The sequence below is a fragment of the Gekko japonicus genome, unplaced genomic scaffold, assembly GCF_001447785.1.
Source record: "Gekko japonicus isolate JY-2015 unplaced genomic scaffold, Gekko_japonicus_V1.1 scaffold1846, whole genome shotgun sequence".
Classification (NCBI taxonomy): Eukaryota; Metazoa; Chordata; class Lepidosauria; order Squamata; family Gekkonidae; genus Gekko; species Gekko japonicus.
In genome coordinates, this window is record NW_015168707.1 from 32,163 (window position 1) to 40,270 (window position 8,108).

The 8,108-nt window shown below is 51.3% G+C and overlaps 1 protein-coding gene across 2 annotated transcripts in view; it reads left to right on the forward strand.

Annotated features, from left to right (window-relative positions):
* The first annotated feature begins 5,397 nt into the window (after nt 1–5,397).
* Nucleotides 5,398–8,108, forward strand: part of EPS8 (epidermal growth factor receptor pathway substrate 8) — a 233,517-nt gene continuing 230,806 nt past the window's right edge. The window contains exon 1 of one of the 2 annotated variants that reach the window (XM_015415535.1): nt 5,398–5,558. The gene's annotated coding sequence lies outside the window, so the exon portion shown is untranslated. The remainder of the gene's footprint in view (nt 5,559–8,108) is intronic. The other variant, XM_015415534.1, reaches the window with a different exon arrangement.

Genomic DNA, 8,108 nt, shown 5'->3' on the forward strand with positions numbered 1-8,108 from the left:
TGTTGTGTCCGCTGACCGCCACCGGAGGCCAGCGCACACTCCTGAGCTTCAGTCCGGCACAACAATGGGACTAGGATTCTAGTCCCTCCACTGGGGGGAACCAATGGGACCTTGGCGGGAGATTCAAACCCTCCAATGGGACCAGGGGAAGCCCCTGGACTGTGTATATAGTTGGCCTGCCGGCCGTTAGTCTTTAGTCTTGTTGTGTACCAGTAAAGCCATGCTGATCACCACATCAGTTTCCGTGCTTTCTTTACGCGTCTAACCCACTACACTTCAGAAAGAAAGAAAGTTGGAGAGAAGGAAGGAAGGAGATGGGGGAGGGAGAGGTGGAAAGAAAGCAAGGAGAAGGGAAGACGGACTGGGGAGGCATGCCTCCCCTTCTCTTCCCCAGCCGCCCTGCTGGGAGCCGCACAATATGTGCGAAAGGAGCTGCATGCGGCTCCCAAGCCGCAGTTTGGCCACCCCTGATCTAAGACTTGGTGGAAGTTGTGCAGAACTCCATCAAGAACAAAATACAGGCAAAATGGAATCTGGGTTGCAATGCTCCCTCTAAGCTGTGGAGTCTTGTGAGCAAAAATTCTACTTTGTGACTCACTGGCATTAAAGTTGTGAGCGAGTGATTTGGCTACTGCATACATTAGTTTGCTCTGGAGCCCTCCTTCCTGAGCTGAGACAAAAATGTGTGAGCCAGAGGCTAAAAAACTGTGAGCTAGCTCACACTAACTCAGCTTAGAGGGAACACTGGTTGCAACCTTAGCTAAGACTCACTTAGGAGTAAGACCGGTTTAATGGAGTAGGGCTGACTTCCAAGTAAACATTAGCCACATAGCCAGTTTTGGAACATGCAGAATGTTAGGATTTTCTGCTCAGTGCATATGCATACACACAGCACAACGTATGTCTGCACGAATGTCAGAAATGCTCATGTACATCCAGGTGGCATACTAGTTCTTGACACACATGGCTTTCTGCGTGGGAATCTCCTGAAGAAGCTGCTCAAAGCCAGGGCTGGCTTTCTGGCCAACCCATGCAAGCAATGGCTTAGGGCAGCCCCGTGACTGACTGATTTCTTGGCTTGCCCGTTCTGGGTTGGGGAATACTTGGGATATTTGGGGGCGGAGCCTGAAGAGGGCAGGGCTTGGGGAGGGGAGGGACCTCAGCAGGGTACGATGCCACAGAGTCCACCCTCCCAAACAGCCATTTTCTCCAGGGGAGCTGATCTCTGTTGCCTACAGGTCAGATGTAATCCCAGGAGATCTCCAGACCCCACCTGGAGGCTGGAAACCCAATTCCCCTCCCCAAATACTGTCCTCCTGGGGCTGCTGGCTCTGGGGAGGGAAATACCTGGAGATTTTGGGGGTGGGTGAGGTTTAGAAGAAGAGAAGAGATTGGATTTATACCCCGCCCTTCACTACCTGAAGAAGTCTCAGAGCTGCTTACAATCTCCTTTCCTTTCCCCTTCCCACAACAGACACCTTGTGAGGTAGGTGGGGCTGAGAGAGAGCACTGCTGACAACTACTCATGAGAGAACAGCCCTGGAATAACTTGTAACTGACCCAAGGTCACACCAGCAGCTGCGTGTGGAGGAGTGGGGAATCAAACCTGGTTCTCCACGCTCCTAACCACTACACCAAGCTGGAGGGGAGGGACCTCAGCAGGGCATAATGCCATCGAGTCCACCCTCCCAAGCAGCCATTTCCTCCAGAGGAACTGAACTTTATTGTCTGGAAATCAGTCGTAATAGTGGGAGATCTCCAGGCCCCACCTGGAGGCTGGCAACTCTGTGCCCTCCCCAGGCTCCACCTCCAAATATCCAGGAATTTCCCTTCTCCTTGGTCTCACATCCAATCAGACACTTCCAAGAATAGTCCTCCTTTGCTGAAGAACCATAGAGGGCCGTGGCGGCAAGGAAGTTGTCACTGTATTATACCAACTGCATCTGCCCAACAGCAAGGGAATGGCGCACACGGGCCAGGCAAGAACGTATAAAAACAGCATAGCGACAAGAAATAGGTTGTCAAATCCCCTCCATCCCCCCCCCATCCTTCAAGAGAATCAGGTTAGTTGAAAGAGAATTTTTCATTAGGCAGTGTCTGGGTTCTTGCTGAACTGCTAAGCCAGCGACGCAGTCATAAAACGGGAGGAGTTAATTGAAAACGGTTCTCCTCATGTGAAGAAAGCAGCGCTGGGGGAGCCGGGCCTCTTTCCCCGGTGATTTGATTGGGCTTCTGTCACATCTAATATACATTATGGTCTTGCTACTCGCTTTCCCTTTTCTCCCACAATCAGGGGAAGGCACTCTATTGTTCTCGATTTGTTTTTAATCGTTGCAGTCGTCAAGCGGGCGATAACTTTACAGCTCCATCTATCAAGAGGTTGTTTTTTTTTTAATAGAAATTACAAAGCTGCGAGGAAGAAGAGAAAACATTTGGAGAAAAAGCAGTTCTAGGCATTAGCTGGCACATTCTTATGCAAGTCTCCCCTCTGCTGCGGAAGCTCGCTGGGTGACCTTGGGCTGATCACACGCTCTCGGTCTAACCTATCTCACAGGGGGGTTGTCGAAATGAAATGGGGTAGGAAGGGGTGGAAATACCCCCTTTCTCAGCCTTAGAACTCCGTTGCTTCTTCGACCTTCCTCCCCCTCTGTGTCCAGAGGAACCTCACTCACATTTAAAGAATGGCTGCTGCAAAGGGGCGTTAGTCCAGTCCCGTAGTGGACTCCAGTTTTGAAAGGAATGTGTGGAAACAGAACAAAAACAGTGGCTGAGAGATCTTTGCATGCAGCGGCACACGAAAAAGATTCCCGTGCGCGTTACCACGGATTGTGGTCAACAAGAACAAATCCCCCGTTGTGGAATGGAGAGGGAGCTGTGCATTGTGTTCCGTGCAGCAGGTGACTGGTACAGTCAGAGCTACCTGTACCAAACATTTGATAAGGCGGTGGTTTTCCAGTGGTGGGGAATCCTGAGATGACTTATTAGAAGTCTTGCCAGGGGCTCCATTGGGAGATCAGTATTAGTGGACCGTCGTTGCGGAAAAACAACTTCCTTTGCCACACGCAGCTATCAGAGAGAGCAGTTCTTTCAAGGAGACACGGCAATCCAATGGGCTTGACCTATGCCCTCCGAGAACAGAGTGTGCCTCATGACCCACAATCCTTTGCAATGCGCAGTGGTCTGTCAGGCGACAAATGGAAGCCCGGAAGTGGCAGGAGGGAACGATGCACATCCAGCCTCCAGCAGGCATTTTGCACCAAATGAGAGCTCCAATTTCACCTTTCAGGCCTTACCTTGCCAACTGCTGGTCCCAGTCATGCCTATAGTTGCCAACCTCCAGTCTGGAATGACAACTGGTCTCCAGACTACAGCAGGGCCATAAGAACATAAGAGAAGCCATGTTGGATCAGGCCAGTGGTCCATCCAGTCCAGCAGTCTGTGTCACACAGTGGCCAAACCCCAGGTATCAGGAAGTCCACCAGCAGGGCCAGAACTCCAGAAGCCCTCCCACTGTTGCCCCCCAAGCACCAAGAATACAGAGCATCACTGCCCCAAACACGGTGTTTCCTCTATACCTTCTGGCTAGTAGCCACTGATGGACCTCCATATATTTATGTAATCCAAACTTGGAGTTGTTTTGTTTTTTCATAAGATCATGCTGGATCAGGTCAAGCACCCACCTCATCCAGCAACGGGGACCCTCATTCTCCTCTCCTCCATGTTATTCTCACAACAGCCCTGTAAGGTAGGCTAGGCTGAGTGTGTGTAACTGGCCCAAGGTCACCCTTTGAGTTTCATCGCAAAGGTTGGGATCTGAACCCAGACCCACATGGTCTGACTCTCTAAACACTGCACTGCATTGGTTCTCTTGAGCCTGCAGTGTTTAGAGTGTCAGACCAGGTGCGTCTGGGTTCAGATCCCACATCCAGAGAAAGTGATGGGTGGATCCTGCACTCATGAAAGTCTGGATGTGGCACAACCTCATAATACCCTTCCCACTCTATACATTCAAATCGCATGAATCGTGAAAACAAAACTGCTATTTCTGAAGTCAGCACCCATCAAGGGCTGTTTTCCCTGCATGCTTGGGATTTTGAAAGGAATCATGGGTTATTTAGGGTTGCCAGGCTCCAGGTGGCACTCATAAGAACATAAGAGACGCCAGTGCTGGATCAGGCCAGTGGCCCATCCAGTCCAACACTCTGTGTCACACAGTGGCCAAAAATACCAGATGCCAACAGGAGGTCCACCCGTGGGGCCAGGACACTAGAAGCCCTCCCACTGTCCCCCACACCACCCCAAGGACCAAGAATACAGAGCATCACTTGCCCCAGACTGAGAGTTCCTGTCTATGTTGTTGTTGTTCAGTCGCACATTCGAGTCTGACTCTTCGCGACCCCATGGACCACATCACACCAGGCCCTCCTGTCTTCTGTCGTGCTCCGGAGTTTTCTTAATTTCATGTTCGTTGCCTCGATAACACTGTCTAACCATCTCATCCTTTGCCTCCCCCTTCTTCTTTGACCTTCAATCTTTCCCAGCATCAGGGTCTTCTCCAGTGAGTGCTGTCTATACTTTGTGGCTAATAGCCACTGATGGACCTCTGCTCCATATGTTTATCCAATTCCCTCTTGAAGCCGTCCATGCTTGTAGCCGCCACCACCTCCTGTGGCAGTGAATTCCATGTGTTAATCACTCTTTGCGTGAAGAACTTCCTTTTATCTGTTCTAACCTGACTACTCAGCAATTTCATGGAGTGCCATCACTCAGCCATCTCCCAGAATTTCAATGGAGCCTATTTAGTTTACACCAGAAACAAAATATTGAGCAGAGGGAGAAGGAGGCTTCCCTTCATGTAGGTACAGAGGACGAAGCAAGAGGAAAACACAGTCTTTGGGATGCCATCCTCCAGGTGGGACCTGGGGATCTCCCGGAGTTACAGCTCATCTCCAGACTACAGAGATCAGCTCACCTGGAGAAAAGGGCTGCGTTGGAGGGTGGACTGCATGGCGTTATTTGTTGTTGTTCAGTCGCACAGTCGAGTCTGACTCTTCGCGACCCCATGGATCATCTCCTGCCAGGCCCTCCTGTCTTCCGCCGTCCTCTGAAGTTTGCTCAACTTCATGTTCGTTGCATCTATGACACTGTCTAACCATCTCATCCTTTGCCGACCCCGTCTTCTTTGACCTTCAATCTTTCCCAGCATCAGGGTCTTCTCCATGGCGTTATACCCTCCGTTTTAGCCTCACAACAGCCCTGTAAGGTAGGCTAGGCCGAGTGTGTGTGACTGGATCCGCGGGAACCCCCGGCGCCGCGGCGGAGGCAGAGGCGGGCACTCGGGAAGCCAGAGCGGCTCGCGGTCGCCGCCGCCGCTGCACTTTGTTAACACGGCGCGGGCGGCGGCGGCGGCGCTGCTTCCTCGCCCTCCTTTGCCGTGGGCTGCTGGGTCCTGCGCGGGTCGGGCGGCGCGCCGAGGCCGGGGCTGGCGGGACCTCTCGGGGCTCGGTTTTCTCCTCTGCCGGGGCAAGGCGGGAAAGAGGAAGAAGAGGCCGGCGAAGGTAAGAGCCGCACAAAGGCAGCCTGGCAAGGGGGCGGGAGGGATCGCCGCCGCCGCCGCCGCCGCTCCCGCGTGCACACGACCCCGTTCTCGATCGGCGGCCTCGGTTGTGGCGAGAAGGGGAAGGCGACGCGTGTCTAGCAACCCCACGCCCTTCGCGGTCGGGGGAAATCCGCCTGGCTCTGCGTTTGGGAGCCCGGCTTCTACTGACTGAAAAATCTGCCCCACTCCCGTTTTTGTGACCAAATGTTAGACGACGCGTGTGTTGGGTGAAGAAACGAGTACCCGAATGTAACGTGTGAAACGGGGCGCAGTGGCTGGCGGGGATAACTTGAGTGGGAATTTATGGAGAGAGGGGGACATGCTTCTCTGTGTGCCACCCCCTCACCTGTCGAACACCAATGCGTCTCTAGGTGTGCTGCTCTCTGTCCCCCCCCCCCTTTCCTCCCTGTCCCCTGAGCGCTTGGCGACCACACCTGTTCTCTAGCTTGTCCACGGGGCTTCTCTCGGCTCGGAAAGGCTCGCTTTTTCTACAGCCAGGTGTAAGTGTGCGTGTAGTGTGTACGCCCCCCCCCCATGTCTTAAAGTGTATTTTTTAAAAAACGCTGCTCGGTTATCTACCTAAGAGTAAAGAATGCCTCGTGCTAACCTGTGTTTTCTCTCTGTTACTATGCTACGCACACCCCTTCCCCTTTCAGTCCCTGGCATGTCTTCTGGGTTTGTTTAGGAATCACAAGACTAGCAGCTCCCCCATTCAGAGCCTCACCCAAGATGGTAGCCTTGGGATTTCTCTTTTCTCCTACAGTTCCTCCCAATCTTACAGGTGAAATGTGTTTCTTCCAATTTGCACCTGGGGGGTGTGGGTGCCTGCTGCGAATACAAAGAGATGTTGTATACTTGGGACTAATCCAGGTGATAAAAGTGTGCAGGTAGAGTTAGTTGCCCCCCAAAAAAAATGTTGGACCCCATTGCAGTGTTTCATCTGTTTGTTTGCTGAGCTATTGCTGTGTGTGTGTGTGAAGTACCATCGTATTGCAGCTTACTTATGATGACCCCTGTAGGGGTTCCAATGCAAGAGATGAACAGAGGTTCATTGCCTGCCTCCGAGCTGCAGTTCCACCCCTGATAATACTGGCAAAAGCATTATGTCCCTTTCAGCCTCCCTTTTCTGTTGTTTCTCATTTCCCCCCCCCCTCACCTTTTGCACCGATTCTCTGCCCCTCCCTTGTCTAGTTTTACTCATGGACTCAAAGCTGGTCACTTGGCCAAGGTTTCAGCCATTGGAGCAGATACTCTGGTTTTTGTGGTGGACACAGCTGAGGTGTAGCAATTGAAGCCGCTCAGGGGAAAACCCACAAGAGCATTTCTGTGGCAGGCTGGATTAGATAAGGTTAGCTGGTTGCTTTTAGGGTGTGAGGAATTCTGGAGACGAGCATATAACTAGATGCCTATTGGTAAATATGCCGTGGGGCGTCAATTTTCTTCCCATGTTAATTCATTCTGTTGGTTTCTCCCCGTTCAGTAGATCAACAGATAATGTCTTCGGCCTTGGCTATATTTACATGTGTGACCAGCAGTGAGCGTGGATGTTAATTAATTGACTTGCACATGAGACCCAGGGTTCATTAGGGAGATACATCAGACGGCGGGAGCATGTGAAATACTTCAAATCCTAACAAGTAATTTTCAGTGGGGTGTGGGTGTCTAGCTTCTAGCAGCTCGGTATTGGCTTTGAGGCCAATGTTTTGGAGATTGTGGGAGTCTTCTCTCACTATTACCTGAGACAGGTGAGACGTAGGTGTTCTGTGGGAGCTTCCATCTGCATCCAGGCTCTTCTCTGGTCGCCACTTATCTTGAGAAGAGCAGTTCTGGTGGTGAGTATTTTTGCTGCACCACTGTTGGTTCAGCTGCTGTCTTGGGGGTTAGCAAGAGCCAGACTACATTCAGAGGAAGAGGTCAGCAGAGAGCCAATATAAGAAAGCCCATTTGCATACCTCAGAATACACCTTACTGATAATTGACATGTAGATCTATAAAGTTTCCACAGCCCAAATGCTGGTAGTTGTAAGTTCTTTATTAGTTAGTGGCGCGCATGAGGTTTCACAATAAGTAATAATATACAAGGCACACCTTACACAGCTATTTTCATGGAATGGTATAAATCTGCATAGTTTGTGTTTGGGATTATTAAGAACATAAACCCTGCTGGATCAGACCAGTGGTCCCTCTATTCCAGCATCCTGTCTCACACAGTGGCCAACTAGTTCCTCTGGAGGGCCAGCAACAGGGCATAGAGGCCGAGGCCTTCCCCTGATGTTGCCTTCCAGCTCTGGGATTCAGAGGATTAGTGCCTCTGAACGTGGAGGTTCCCCTCAGTTACCAAGGCTAGTAGCCCCTGGCAGACCTCCATGAATCTGTCTATTCTCCTTTTAACACCATCTATGCCTGTGGCCATCATGATGTCCTCTGGCAGCAAATTCCACAGTTTAATCACCCCATGCATAATTTTATAAACCTCTATTATGATGCACCTCCTTAATCTCCCCCCCCC